Consider the following 16,485-nt stretch of genomic DNA (forward strand, 5'->3'; position numbering starts at 1 on the left):
CCAGCAGATAAAACCATATAGTAAAGTAATAAATATATCTCAAAAACAGCTCCAAAAGCAGCAGATAAAACCATGTAGTAAAGTAATGCATATATCTCAAATACAGCTCCAAAACCAGCAGATAAAACCATGTAGTAAAGTAATGCATGTATCTCAAATACAGCTCCAAAACCAGCAGATAAAACCATGTAGTGGAGTAATGCATATATCTCAAATACAGCTCCAAAAACAGCAGATAAAACCATGTAGTAAATTAATACATATCTCAAATACAGCTACAAAGCCAGCATATAAAAGTATTTAGTAAAGTAATGCATCTATCTCAAATATAGCTCCAATACAAGCAGATACAAGCATGTAGTAAAGTAATACATATCTCAAATACAGCTCCAATACCAGCAGATAACAGCATTTAGTAAAGTAATGCATATATCTCAAATACAGCTCCAAAACCAGCAGATAAAAGCATGTAGTAGATTAATACATATCTCAATTCAAATACAGCTCCAAAACCAGCAGATAAAAGCATGTAGTAAAGTAATGCATATCTCAAATACAACTCCAATACCAGCAGATAAAACCATGTAGTAAAGTAATGCATATATCTCAAATACAGCTCCAATACCAGCAGATAAAACCATGTAGTAAATTAATGCATATCTCAAATACAGCTCCAAAACCAGCAGATAAAAGCATGTAGTAAATTAATACATATCTCAAATACAGCTCCAAAACCAGCAGATAAAACCATGTAGTAAAGTAATGCATATCTCAAATACAACTCCAATACCAGCAGATAAAACCATGTAGTAAAGTAATGCATACATCTCAAATACAGCTCCAATACCAGCAGATAAAACCATGTAGTAAATTAATGCATATCTCAAATACAGCTCCAAAACCAGCAGATAAAAGCATGTAGTAAATTAATACATATCTCAAATACAGCTCCAAAGCCAGCATATAAAAGTATTTAGTAAAGTAATGCATCTATCTCAAATACAGCTCCAATACAAGCAGATAAAAGCATGTAGTAAAGTAATGCATATCTCAAATACAGCTCCAATACCAGCAGGCAGATAACAGCATTTAGTAAAGTAATGCATATATCTCAAATACAGCTCCAAAACCAGCAGATAAAAGCATGTAGTAAATTAATACATATCTCAAATACAGCTCCAAAACCAGCAGATAAAGCCATGTAGTAAAGTAATGCATATCTCAAGTACAACTCCAATACCAGCAGATAAAACCATGTAGTAAAGTAATGCCTATATCTCAAATACAGCTCCAATACCAGCAGATAAAATCATGTAGTAAATTAATGCATATATCTCAAATACAGCTCCAAAACCAGCAGATAAAAGCATGTAGTAAATTAATACATATCTCAAATACAGCTCCAAAGCCAGCATATAAAAGTATTTAGTAAAGTAATGCATCTATCTCAAATACAGCTCAAATACAAGCAGATAAAAGCATGTAGTAAAGTAATGCATATCTCAAATACAGCTCCAATACCAGCAGATAACAGCATTTAGTAAAGTAATGCATATATCTCAAATACAGCTCCAAAACCAGCAGATAAAAGCATGTAGTAAATTAATACATATCTCAAATACAGCTCCAAAACCAGCAGATAAAGCCATGTAGTAAAGTAATGCATATCTCAAATACAACTCCAATACCAGCAGATAAAACCATGTAGTAAAGTAATGCCTATATCTCAAATACAGCTCCAAAACCAGCAGATAAAACCATGTAGTAAAATAATGCATATATCTCAAATACAGCTCCAAAACCAGCAGATAAAACCATGTAGTGGAGTAATGCATATCTCAAATACAGCTCCAAAACCAGCAGATAAAAGCATGTAGTAAATTAATACATATCTCAAATACAGCTCCAAAGCCATCAGATAAAAGCATTTAGTAAAGTAATGCATATATCTCAAATACAGCTCCAATACCAGCAGATAAAAGCATGTAGTAAATTAATACATATCTCAAATACAGCTCCAAAGCCAGCAGATAAAACCATGTAGTAAAATAATGCATATATCTCAAATACAGCTCCAAAACCAGCAGATAAAAGCATGTAGTAAATTAATGCCTATATCTCAAATACAGCTCCAATACCAGCAGATAAAAGCATGTAGTAAATTAATGCCTATATCTCAAATACAGCTCCAAAACCAGCAGATAAAACAATGTAGTAAATTAATACATATCTCAAATACAGCTCCAAAGCCAGCAGATAAAACCATGTAGTAAAATAATGCATATATCTCAAATACAGCTCCAAAACCAGCAGATAAAACCATGTAGTAAATTAATGCATATATCTCAAATACAAATCCAATGCCAGCAGATAAAACCATGTAGTAAATTAATGTCTATATCTCAAATACAGCTCCAAAACCAGCAGATAAAACCATGTAGTAAAATAATGCATATATCTCAAATACAACTCCAATACCAGCAGATAAAACCGTGTAGTAAATTAATACATATCTCAAATACAGCTCTAATACCAGCAGATAAAACCATGTAGTAAATTAATACATATCTCAAATACAGCTCTAATACCAGCAGATTGTTTTGTTAAAGTTTTTCTGAATATGTTTTTCATTTTTGAATGTGAAACCTGAAACTGTATGCACTTGTCTCTTCAAGTCTTCAACAGTTTAATTTCAGCTGCCACTAGCCGCCCTTAGATGCCTCTGCTACTGTGCCTGATATCAAGCAGGTCATAGTTTGTGCTGAAGCTGGAAACAAAAATAAATAAGTACTGACTAGTCCCACTTCCTTCCCGAAGGCACCACTTGAGCTCCTCTATTTATTATTATTATATTATTTTTTCTATTTATTTATTTTTTCAAATGTACACATTATTACAATACACATGGCTGCACTTTGTAAGAATTAAAGGGACATTATAAACTAGATTTTTTTGCCTAAATGTTTTGTAGATGATCCATTTATATAGCCCATACAGCTTTTTTTTTTTTTTTTAAATGTATAGTTTTGCTTTTTTTAAAAAAAAAGATAACATTGCACTATTTTTCAGACTCCTAACCAAGCCCCAAAGTTTTAGGAGAATACTGATGTATACCTACTCCACCTTGCTCCTGTTTGTGTAAAGGGTCTTTTTATATGCAGAGGAAGGTGGAGGGGTGGGGGAGTGTCTGCTTTTTTGCTATAGAACAAATTTGCAGTGGGTGTTCCAGTTAACATTTTCAACAGTGCTAATCTGTGAGCTCCTAAGTATGGCCTAGTTTCCATTGATGTGGTGGTGAAGTTTGGAAACTGGTGATAACATTTTAGTCTATGTTGAATTTTTATGTAACCACCAGTTTCCAAACTTCACCATCTCAATGAAAGCTAGGCCTACATTTTTAAACAGTTTTATACTGGATTTTTAGATCAGTATCTGTGCACATTATTCTTTATAGTAGTGTCTATTACATGCATTTAAATAAAAATTGATGTATACTGTCCCTTTAACAGGATTTTATTTATGGAACCTACTGAGCACTTTAACATCAAACTTTCAGGCAACATCTGGCAGCTGTGGAATACATCATATGGTCAGAAAACTAAAAAGGACTTTAAATACTTTGTCCTATGACCCATAAAGAAGCCAAAAAGCAAATTGTATATCCTGATAAATAGCTCATTTAGCATCTTGAAAATCTAGTTCACAGGTTTGTGCTCTTTGGCATCTATTGGGGTGTGGGACAAAGCACAAGTTTTAAAAGAAGGGGTGTTGTCCCTTAAATAACCACTTTCTTTATAGAAGACTGATTTATTACCCTTAGATCATGCAATTAACCAGTTTGCTGTGAAAACCAAAGCACTAATCTGCATAACTATATAGAACCTGATCATGATTTCTCCTCTATACTCAAGAGTATGGTATCAGACCAGCTGAAGATTACTAGACTACCATGTTTGCCTAGGAGTATAAAAATACTAAAAAATTGAGGTTCAAGCTGGATCAGAATACACTAAATATTCCTGGCACCTTGTTAATGTTTTACAAACAGGGGCTGGGCGTTCACACCATTGAAAAGAATACAGATGTAAAACTGTAGAAAGTGATTTTTCTTCTATAGTCTTGCTATATAAAGTGACAGTCAGTAAATCCATATCACACTGCAGAGTATCTTCATTTTCAGGGATCAGTCACCAACAGGAAGTGCTGTTGTAATAGTTTTAGCAGATGATGCCCAGCTTTATATGTCTATGACTGGTGTGATTCTCTCTGGTCTGTTCCCTTCCCCTTTATCCAAACAGTAAAAGCAGTACATATTATTTTTATTAGTAGTAGTATTACAAGTTTTTTTTTTATAGACATGTCCTTTTTTAATGAAAAAAACTCTAGAATATTTTTTTAGTACACACACACACACACATATATATATATATATAATATACACAGTATATATATTCTCAAAGCTAAGACTTTTGTGGTTATTTATAAATGTAAAATATATTTTAATGGTGGTCACAATCACATAAATAATGTCAGTGAATAAATAAATGGGATTATGTGAAAATTAAGCTGCAATGCTTTGCAAATTATAAACGTATTGTAGAGTTTTGCAATTAAAAAAGGCACATTTATTAAAAAAAAACTTGTAATAATAAAAATAATAATAATGCATCATTTCAATGAACAAATTAAGAAATTCTTCATAGAAGTGTTTATATAATAATCCATTAGGCACACACCACACACAGGGCTCCATGTACTAAGCTGTCTGCGAGGTCTTCGTGACTATTTCCGTCTACATTTCTGCGTGCGGATCAATAACCGTATGTACTATGCCACGAATCCATTGAAAACCTTACATTAACAAATGTCGGGTGAACTTGTCCGCAACTCTTGAATTCTCGTCTTTTTTGTAGCTAGAAAATACTCGCTCGACATAAATCTCGCACAAAACAGTAACTACTAAACTATCTATTTATACGCTCGTGAATTTCTCCGCATCTACCTCGTTAAAAATCCCTCGCCAGCTAATAGGTGGCGAGCCCCATAATAAACAATAGGGTCTATCAGATCAGCTATACAAAAATAAAGCAGTAATAGGACTATATTCTGCATAATCAAAATTGTCGCCAATAAAAATTGTTTTTCAAAAATATATTTAAATGTTAATTATTTTTATAAACCGACTCCACTGGAAAATTACAATATGATCATCAGTCAATTTAAATAATAGTAATTCGATTAATGTTTTACCTCTTCGGTCGCTATCACAATCATCTGTGATCCTGACGATTACATTACATACGTTATTGGTTAAGCTATACAAAAATCTAGCAGTAATCTGCATTGATTTTACGTATTCAAAATTGACGCACAAAAAATTGATTTGACAAAATATCTTTACAAGATAGATATTTGGATAAACCAACTCTACTGGATAATTACAATATGATCATCATTCAATTTAAATAATAGTAATTTGATTAATGTTTTACCTCTTAGGTCGCTATCACAATCATCTGTGATCCCGACGATTACTTCTGGGCCTAGACGCTGCACCAGTCTCTGCTCGTAATCATTAAGATCAGCGACATAAGCTGTTCCACCTCCGGTAGAACGAGTTGAATTTTTTTCTTTTGCCAATTTGGCTTTTGCAAATCTTTTTATGTCGTTGTACCGTTTTTTGATTTGGTCAACGTCCTTTTTGCCAGGTCCCTGAGCACTGACAGCATCGCTTATCCGGGTCCATATAATTTTTTTACGGATACTAGAAGTTTGCTTCGCACAACAACCAAATAAATAGTCATACGAGTCTAGCACCATATCGACAAGAACCAGGTTCTGCTGATGTGAAAAGTGTGGATTCTTCGATTTGAACTGTGAATCAGATCGAGAAGTAGCCATACTTAATTTATCGATAAGAATAACAGTCAGTTCTTGAAATATGCAGTCTGAAAAAATTTATAAAATCGACTTTATATAGTGCTGCAATATGTTCCCGCGACAAAGCTGACGTTTCTGACACCTTACAGTCACGTGGGACAAACATGACTGACAGGTTGTAAGCGATTAATAGTACATTCGCAAATAGTGAGGCGTCATATGTATGAATGCGAATTAGACGCGCCTTTTTTTGGAATAGTTTTTAGTACATATGGCGGGCAACATCTCGCTAGCTGCGAGTTCAAGCGAGTCGAGAAGACACGTTGTCGGCGAGAAAATTGACGCTTTAGTACATGGAGCCCACATACTTGCTTTGTAAATTAAAAAACATATTGCAGAGTTTTGTATTACAAAAATGTATAAGTGCATCAAATTAAGAACTGCTTCACAGAAACAGATTAGTTGTTATAAAATCACAGCACTCACATAGGCACTACCTGCACTCAGTCATCCAGCCAGTGATATATTACTAAACTAGTATATACTATAAAATATACTGTCAGTCTGTGTCTCTGTGACCACCTCCCTCATGCAGACTTCATCTATATCAATGCTGGAAAGGAATCTGATTATACACTGCAGCTGGTGTAGTGTTGAAATCTGCGATCCAACAGAATGTGCGACTGTGATGTCACCACATTCCTCAGCGCACACGTGACTGGTTGACCACCAATCACCTGCTAGAGACACCTCCTTCCGTCACGGTCGCACATTCCTTCGGATTTTCCTGTAAAAAGCTTATACTGAACTACAAGGAACTGAACTATATGTCTGGCAGAAATGAAATCTTAGCTCTGTAATAAGAAATAATCATCCGCATTCTCCCTTACATCACTAGTCACACAGCAGCAGGTGTAGCCCAAAGAATATGCATATACTTCTACTAAGTACTAATGCATGCCTTAGAATGTTAGCATCTTTAGCAGAAGTGTCAGGGTGCTGCATGGACCATAATTTCTGTCTACCTTTTCCAGCTTGTAGAATTGTCCTAAGGCATGCATTAGTACTTAGTAGAAGTATATGCATATTCTTTGGGCTACATCTGCTGCTGTGTGACTAGAGGTGTAAGGGAGACTGCGGATGATTATTTCTTATTCAGAGCTAAGATTTCATTTCTGCCAGACATGTAGCTAGTTCCTTGTAGTTCAGTATAAGCTTTTTACAGGAAAATCCGACGGAATCTGCGACCGTGACGGAAAGAGGTGTCTCTAGCTGGTGATTGGTGGTCAACCAGTCACGTGTGCGCTGAGCAATGTGGTGACGTCACGGTCGCACATTCCGTCGGGTCGCAGATTTGCGACACTACACCGGCCACACTACAATAACTTTCAGACTTTGTTCTATCTCCTTCTAATCTTCTGCTATCCGGAGGCTTTGAGGTCACATGACATGTCCCTACCCCCAGTCCAGACTCCAGAGTGTAACATGAGACAGACACACACAAAACAGTTTGCTGCAGAAGCTGCTGCTAAGACTGAGAGGCGCCTCATCGGGCATGGCTGATTCCCCACCCCTGGTAGATTTTTTTTTTCTGAAAAATGTCAACATTTCTTTCCATTTCACTGCCCTTTGTATCATGTGACATCCATCAGTAAATCATAAATTGTACGTGAAGTACACTGTGAACTCACATTCTCAGTAGTAGCTGGTGCCTCACAAAATGTGCATATAACAATATTGCACACTTTGATAATGGAAGTGAATTGGAAAGTTGTTTCTTTAACTGCAGGCTCTATCTGAATCATGACATTTTAATTTTGTGCCCCATTAAAATATCTGGCGACAATGGGGATACATAAATATATCACCAATGGACTTGAAAAGGAAAATGTGTTCTCTTATACAGCTGTATTTATGAGAACAGAAATGTCACCCATAACAATGTGCTAATACCCAGTAGCAGGAGAGCTGTGCTATACAGTGAATTATATTATCGCTAGAATTCACATGCTGTTAAAATGCCAGTTGCATTCCAGGAACAAACATAATTTAAAAAGTACATTCCTAACATAACCCTAAACCAGAACAAATGTGCCAAGCTACCTGGACAGGAATCTGTGACCATAATAATTTGTACAAAAGGAAATTGACAACATTTGGTGAAATATACTTAAGGACTGAATAGCCTACTCCGGGATACCAGTGAAATAACACAAACTTACTCCAAACTTTATTACCCGTCCCCCCATCAGTTCCCGAAAAAATGGACACAACAACAGAGCTGGGAGGAAGACCAACAGGTTGCATTTATTTACATCACCAGGGCCGCCACTAGAATTTTTGGGGCCCTGACTTAACCATTGATCAGCCCCCCCCTCCCCCTTTGACATGTGCAATTTTTGACCAAGTGACTAAAACGTATATGCACTTTATTCTTAAGTGTCTATTTAAACTTAGAAATGTTGTAAAGGTAGTAACATACAAACACACACACACACTCATACACTGAAAAACACACACACACTCACACATAAGGATTCACATATAGACACTCTAGCAGACACGTAAAGGAACACACAAACGCACTCAGACACAGACACCCAAACAGACACTCAGCACTTGTTTACATTGACCTGACAAGTAATGAGGTAAACTACAGTTTTGTAGAAAACAAAATATGGAGTTCTGATTATCTTTTTGTAAAGGAAGATGCCAACTAAATGATGCCAACAGCATGCAGTTGCTAAAAGGAAGGGCCCTGAACTGCCTAAACAATAATTTAAAGGTTAAACGGTAGATTGGTGACTTCCAGAAAGGTCTCATTAGTCTCAGAAAGATGTGAATAATCAGTAGTAAGGTGTCAGGGTGCCAGGAATCAAACTGAGACGAGAAGTGCAAAAATATTCACACCTTTATTAATAGCAAAAAATAATAAAAAGTCCACAAGTCAAATAACAAGCCAGGAATCAAAACCAGAGCTGGTAGTCAGACAAGCCAAGTCAGGAGCCAAAGCGAATAGTCAGACGAGCCAGAATCAGGAACAAGGAAAACAGCAGAGTTAGGAAAAAGCCAGGGATCAGGAACCAGGAAGGACGTCAGGCAGCCAGGTAATACACAGGAACTCTCACAAACAGGTCTGAGACAACGCAAAGGCAAAGCATAGTGAACAGAGGCCCTTTAAATAATAAGTGATGACATCACAATTCTGAGACTGCATCCTGTCTCACATGGATGATGCACACCAGTCTGGCCATAAAAGGAAGTGCAGGAATTGAGCAGCATCCCCCACAATGCACCATAGGCAGGAAGATAGGTGAGTAAAATGGCCTCCAGCAGCACATGGCAAACACAACAGGGAAAAAACCCTGACATAAGGTCAAAATGTCCTAAAAAGGAACAGACAATTGACACACACGCACTCAAACTTGCACATACACCCAAGGAAACACCGACAGAGACAGCCTCAGAAAACACAAAGACATACACACACACACATAGACACCCACAGAAAACACACAGACATACACACACACAGAGACAACCACAAAAAACACAGAAAGACATACATACACACACCCTCACTGAGACATCCACAGAAAACACACACCCTCACAGAGACATCCACAGAAAACACAGACATACACACCCACCCTCACAGAGGCATCCAGAGAATATACACAAAGACAAACACACACCCACCCTCACAGAGACAGCCATAGAAAAATATCAAAGACATATGCACACACCCTCACAGACATCCACAGAAAATGCACAAAGACATACACACCCACTCTCACAGAGAGATCCACAGAAAAAAATACATACACACTCATAGAGACACAAACCAAAGCACAAAGACATAAACATAGACACCCACAGAAACACTCACAGGAGGAAACATTTATGCATCTTGCATCCCCTAAATCAACAGTGTGTGACATGCATGAAAAAAAAATGCAGACATTAAGAGATCACTTTTTAAAGAATCATATTTGTAAATGTGCAAACAAAAATCTGGAAAACCCTTGCAAACCGACATCTGTTCCGGTTTGGTAAAACCCAATATTCTGTAAAGGTGGAACGAGCAGGTAACAAATCACTACACTATGGCCATTCACGCTAAAGGTAATATCGAAGCACTGAAGTTATGCTGAAATAAGGTAACATGGAGGCGAATTTTCATTCACACTAATGTATGATACTGAAGTGATAAAAGTATCTGCCTGAAAGTTGGTTACGCATTGGCATATTAAAGGCTATTACCTGTGTGATCTACTGGCATAGTGGGACACTTGCATTAACGTTTTTTCCTTACACTTGGATTACAAATACACATCTTATGTATCACAGCCTTGATTTTGGGACATATATTTACCGGAACTATAAATGGACTTGAATGAGTCGTCATCACAACCCGGGTTGTTCAACACAAGAATTAATTAGATTCCTGATGTGGGGAGATATGATTATGTTGTTTATGAATATATTTAAAATATAAAAATGATGTGGCATATCATACTGTGTTAGGGTCTCTTTATTTGCACTACTTTGGGAATGTGGTCCTTATCTATGATATATATGGCCTGTTGCTGGAACTAAAAGGGTTATATTCTCTCTATTTAATCATATATATATATATATATTTATATATAAATGCATATCTGCCAAAAGGGCACCTACCATTTGTGTATTGAGGAGGAAACATTTCTGCTTGGTTTTAAATACAGAATTTCTACAGCATTGTCAAATAATCATAAATACACTGCTGCTAAAAAAATGTGTTTTTATGGACCCCTGGCCCCACCATACAACTACTACACTGAAGTTACAATCTGAAATTGCACAAAGAAATAAAAAACATTTGCTAAGTAATTCCTACCTCCTCTGCAAATGATATTGATCTGCCGTCTGACTCAGGCAAACACTGTACAAACAAAGTGCCAAGTCTGTCTCACACTGTGCATAGTGATTTAGTGCACACTCAGAAATCCTCTCAAATGCTAATACTTTACTCCTTGTAATAACATTTCCCATGCTCAATTAGCACTTTGCTGTAGTACCCACTGGTGGCTGCCAAACTTTTATTTTAGTTCTTGCCCATTGGGCCCCTGACAGGAGTCACCCCTGTCACCCCCTGATGGCGGCTCTGTACATCACTAGTGTGCATGGTCACACTAGCAGGTTACTCAGTAACCAACAGCATATGCAAATATGCCTTGCATGCATGAGTCCCTAACAATAACTCCTATATTAGTTTCGGGATAGGATGGAGTCCCCCGGATGACTCCGCCCCATCAGATGTTAGCCAAGGGGGTTAGGATGATTTTCTGACCTGCCTGCCTGCGAGGAGAAGGCACCCTAGGCTCAGGCCTAGTGAAGTCGCCTCTCCTCCAGCCTGACCAATCACTCCACCCCAAGGCTTCAAAATTAGGCCGCTACCTCTCGCCTCCATATCCACAAACAGGGATAGGCAAGGTGTTCATACCTAGCCCTTGCAGTGTCCGCCACAACCTTAGTATATATGTATATCTGATTAAATAAAAGGAATAAAAAAATATGTAGTGTAAATAAAGTTAGTGGCTTGTCAAGAGACTGCTTGCAATATTGGGTGATAAGTTATGGAATAAATAAAGCCTGAGTGAAATACTGGATGTGTATCTGCATCTCTATAATAATACCCAGCTCTATACAAAGACACAGTAGTGACACTGGCACATGTGAATAGCCAGACAATGGCTGGTTATAGGGTCAGTGGTATCTGCATCAGTATAATAACACCCAGCGCTATATAATGACTCAGTAGTGACACTGGCACATGGGTATTGCCAGAGGAGGGCTGGTTATAGGGTCAGTGGTATCTGCATCAGTATAATAACACCCAGCATTATATAATGACACAGTAGTGACTCTGGCACATGGGTATAGCCAGAGGAGGGCTGGTTTATAGGATCAGTGGTATGTGCATCAGTATAATAACACCAAGCACTATACAAAGACACAGTATTGACACTGGCTCATGGGTATAGCCAGAGGAGGACTGGTTATAGGATCAGTGGTATCTGCATCAGTATAATAACACTAAACATTATAAAATAATGTTTTTAATTTCAAATGTACCTTGGTGTCCTTCACTAAGGTCTGTACATTGGAAAATATCCTAAAGGAATGCGTCCCTATACTGCCTGGAATAATGCCTACCTTGCCAACCACCGCTTTTAGCACCTTCTTGAACTGGTAGACTGACAGCGAGGAACCATCCACATTGACTAAGAATTGACTCGCATCTACTGGCCGTATCCCTAAGAACTCAGACAGCACTCTGACTGGACAGGCTACACCACCGCCTTTCCCAGCCAAAGTCACCCAAGTGCCCTTACCCTCCTGGTCCGTCTTAGACCGGGGAACAAAAAGTAGAACTGCCGACTCATACACTAACGTGCTGAAGCAGAACACCTTTTCCTGACACCTTAGCTGCCGGCGCTACCAATTCGCTCACGCGCAACGCACCTGCAAATGCCATAACAAAAGCTGCCAACGAGCACTCGTACGAGGATGAACAAACCTCATGCAACCCAAGCAAAAGCTGCTCTTGTAGCTCGCTCGTTATCGGCTCCCTGAAATCGGGCACCTTGATCTCCGTGCGCCCCCAACCCCACACTATTTGCTTCACAAAGAATGACCCCGCCAGGTCAGGGACAGCTGCCAGCTTATAAAAATATGAAAGGGCTGCCAATCGTGCCTGCACGGCCTCTTTGCACATTCCCTGCGCCCTAAGTACAGACAAACATCCCAACAAGATTACCTGTGAGTCATGGCCTGGCGATTCTCACAGAATTCTTCCCATGCTCTCCAATAGGACACATAGGCCGCCCACATCACCAGAGCTAAGGCCGAGCCCACTAGCGACAGAATGGCTCCCCCAGTTCTGCTAGCTGCCAGAGAAAATTAGGACAGGTCAGTCCCACTGCAGCAGCATCTGGAACTAACTTTCTAAACTGATCCCATTTGAAATGCGACAAAGCATCTGCTACTACATTATCCACCCACAGCATGTGACACGCCAAGACATGAATATTGCCACGGAGGCAACGCAACACCAGAAAACCCAGATACCGCACCACCAGGAAACACAGCCCAGAGCTCTACCGCCACTACACTGGGGAATTGCTCAAGCAGGGTCAAGTTTCTAGTGAGCCCCCGCTCGTGACACTCAACTGGCCATGGCCCTGCGCACCACTTGCCATTGAAGAAGGTACCAAAGCCAAATGCTCCAACCGCGTCAGTAAAAAGCTGTAGCTCCTGACTAGTCACTTTCTGCCTAGGTCACAGCCACACCCAATTGAAATCCGTCAGGAACCTATCCCAGACCTGAAAATCCTCAATAATCTCTCTGGAAACCCATACTCTGTCTGCCCTAGCTGGTCCCAAACAACCCTCCATCTGCCAGTTGAATACCATGCCCATAGGTATAAACCTGCAGGCAAAATTCAACATTCCAAGCAATGATTGCAGCTCTTTCTTCTGCAACCATTCTCCTGCAGCAGCCACCCTAACCGCTTTCCAGGAGTTTATGAACATTCTCGTTTGCAGGTGGCACAACTCAGCCTCCGTGTTGATTTCTATCCCGAGGTACGTCAGGCACGTGCAAGGCCCCTGTGTCTTATCCTCGGCTAGCGGCACCCCGAATTTAGCCATCATAAAGCGCATGGAGCCTGTCATAACTTCCTGATCCAGATAATATGCCACTGCATGATCCCCCGCTACCGAAACCACCACCCAGTGCAAAAATGAGCTGAACATCTCAAATAATGCACACGACAGGGAACACCCATGGGTAAGCACCTATCTACTTAATACTCCCCCTGCAATTTGCACCCCATTAACTAAAACGGAAGGTGGATGCAATGGCAACAACTGAAAAGCTGACTCAATGTCAAATTTCGCCAACTCATCACCCCTCCCAGCCCGCAGCACCACCGTCAGCGCCTGGTCAAAGGACTGAAAATGCACTGAGGCCAACCCAGGGTCAATGGCATCATTGACTGATGCGCCTACTGGATAGGACAGGTGCTGAATCAAGCGAAACTTCCCTGGCTTTTTCTTGGGTACTACCCCCAGCGGGGAAACAACCAAATCTGCTATTGGCAACTCCGCAAAGGGGCCTAACATTCTCCCTAGCCGCACATCCTTCATCAGCTTTTCCCACACCACTTCAGGAAACTGCTTCACTGATTTCAAATTGTGTTGAGTCGCCGACCCCTTCACGTAACATGTGACAGGAATCTTGAAACCCTCCTGCAACCCTTCCAGCAGCACGCTTGCTGCCTGTAAATCCGGGTACAAGTGTAGCCAAAACTCAAGGACGTCCACCCTCAGCGGGGTGAGTGCCCTTAGCCCCAGCTGCTTCCTTAGGCTGACCTCTGTGCCCCTATCGCACTGACGGTCCTGGAACTTCCAGCACTTGCGGCCCCGGCTTCTAACCTTAGGAAAGGACCTCTATGCACCCGCAGGAGATCTGGGGGGGGGGAGCGATCGCTCGGCCCCCAATCTGGTCCACAGGCATCATAATCGTGCCACGCCCTTTCCTTGTACCTCTGACAGATCCAGTCAAAAGTATCCATATACTTGATGACTGCCTGCATCTGATCAGGGTGCTACTCCAAATAGCAAGCGCCCAGGACCCTGAAACAGTGGTGCCATTCCAGGTATGTGTATGGGCGCTTAAACTTCTTTGGACCCGTCCCATCCTTACCTACGCACACCTGACTGGGCCCTGCCTGCACCGCTAAAGCACTAGGGGTTTCTGCCTGCCGGGCCACCCATTTCTGCCCTAATGCCTGCACCATCTGACACTAACTCCCATGGTTGACGTAGAGGGTACTACCTCAGACATCCCTGCTACCTCTTTGGTCGCCTTGCTCAGCGAAAGGGACCTGGCCATCCTAGAATCCTCCACTCGACCATCTGCTGCCACTGGAGCCTGCAAAACAACGGAAACTTCGGGAGTACCAGGGTCTCTGAGCGCTGCCCCACTAGCACTCACAACCTCAGCAACATGCACACTCCCGGGTGACGCCAGCTGCCCTCCCAACGGTTGCAGCAACTGCAGCAGAGCTGCTGGAATGACCTGCTGCCCCCCTGCTTGCACAGGGTACCCTGCTGCCCCCTGCTTGCCCAGGGTGATCCCAAGTTGCCCCATTCATGCCCTCAACAGACGCTGCCACCACATGCTGATCAGTCATAGAGCTATGCCCACCATGCATTTTCATCCCTGTAGGCCAAGCAGCCCCTGCCATGCTGCCCCTAGACCCTTCACCAGCCATACTGCCGCCTTGTGCCTGCTGCACCACATTGCATCACAACTACCACCCACTACCGGAACAGACCCAGAGCCTCTGACACTTCTAGCATCACCCGCAGGGAAGGCCCTCAACTCTGTACACCCGATTCACTAGCTCGGGCACCGCGCGAGGACACACTCCTGCGAGCTCGGGGGAGGGCTATGGCACACACTGAAGATCGCGCGCAACTTCACCAGAAGGCCAGGACCCAGAGCCACCTTGTAAGGGCTGCTGCTGGCCACAGGCATAACCGGAAGTGGCCGCATGACCGGGCCCAGGTAATGACTGGCACCTGGCCCAGTAGGCCCGCCGCTCGCTCCCCCACTAGGCCCTGTGCTAGGCCCGCATCGTCCTGCCAACCTGCCACACTACCAACAGGCCCTGGACTGGGCCAGAAGGGCCCCGAACTAGGCCACACTTGCCCACTAGGCCCCAAATCCACCAGGCCACCATGCGGACCCGCATAAGACCTGACCCCAGGCTGGCTAGGCCTGAGGCCATGCCCTACACTAGGCCCCGGACTAGGCTCCAGCACAGGTGGACCACTCCGGGCATAACCACTGCCACCAATGCCTGCTGGAGCGACACCACTCCAGCAGCTGCCTCAGTAGGCATGGCCTGCCCTCCCAATACTGCAGCATTGCTCAGCATGGGATCCACTCCAGCCGGATAGGCCCCAGACACTGGGCCACTAGGCCCAGGGTCTTGAGCCTCCTCCAAATCCCCTTCCTCCTGATCTTCCATCCCCTCACCTACTTCATTATCCCCCAGGCTTGACTCCGCCACCTCATTTAAGGAGGGGGAACCAGGGGGAATGGGAGAGGGGGCCCTCGAACCCTGACAACATGGGATATCTGCCCCTTGAGTGGGGAGGGCCATCTCCTCACTAACCCCTCTCTTCTCCTTTACAGGAGCCCTGCTACCAACTGGGGACCCATCCCTGAACCATTTAGGAGGAATAGACACTCGTATGGCACGATCCATGATGAAGAGCAATCTCACAACTCCAACTTCTGGAAGAAACACCCGAGGAAAGAGGCAAAACTCTCCAGAGCATCTGCTCTTAAACCCCCAGGTGAGTCACTCCCCTTAAACTGCAACATTGTTGCATCTCCATCTATCTTTCACATGCCCATCCCTGCCAGGCTACAGCCCTTAATACATTCCATTCCCACTAAGGGTCACTACACTATCATTAGTAATACTTTTGTAATGCTCATATACTAACACATACTGTAGCTTGTGAAGCAGGGTGAATGAATGC

At 41.9% G+C, this 16,485-nt stretch overlaps 1 protein-coding gene across 3 annotated transcripts in view; it reads left to right on the forward strand.

Annotated features, from left to right (window-relative positions):
- The window catches only part of SLC14A1 (solute carrier family 14 member 1 (Kidd blood group)), a 102,256-nt gene that overhangs the window by 45,403 nt on the left and 40,368 nt on the right, over positions 1-16,485 (forward strand). Inside the window, exon 2 of one of the 3 annotated variants that reach the window (XM_053701058.1) lies at positions 16,133-16,296. The exons of the other annotated variants lie outside the window; for them this stretch is intronic. The gene's annotated coding sequence lies outside the window, so the exon portion shown is untranslated. The remainder of the gene's footprint in view (positions 1-16,132; positions 16,297-16,485) is intronic. 3 annotated transcript variants of the gene reach the window in all.

Source organism: Bombina bombina, chromosome 2, assembly GCF_027579735.1.
Source record: "Bombina bombina isolate aBomBom1 chromosome 2, aBomBom1.pri, whole genome shotgun sequence".
NCBI classification, from domain to species: Eukaryota; Metazoa; Chordata; class Amphibia; order Anura; family Bombinatoridae; genus Bombina; species Bombina bombina.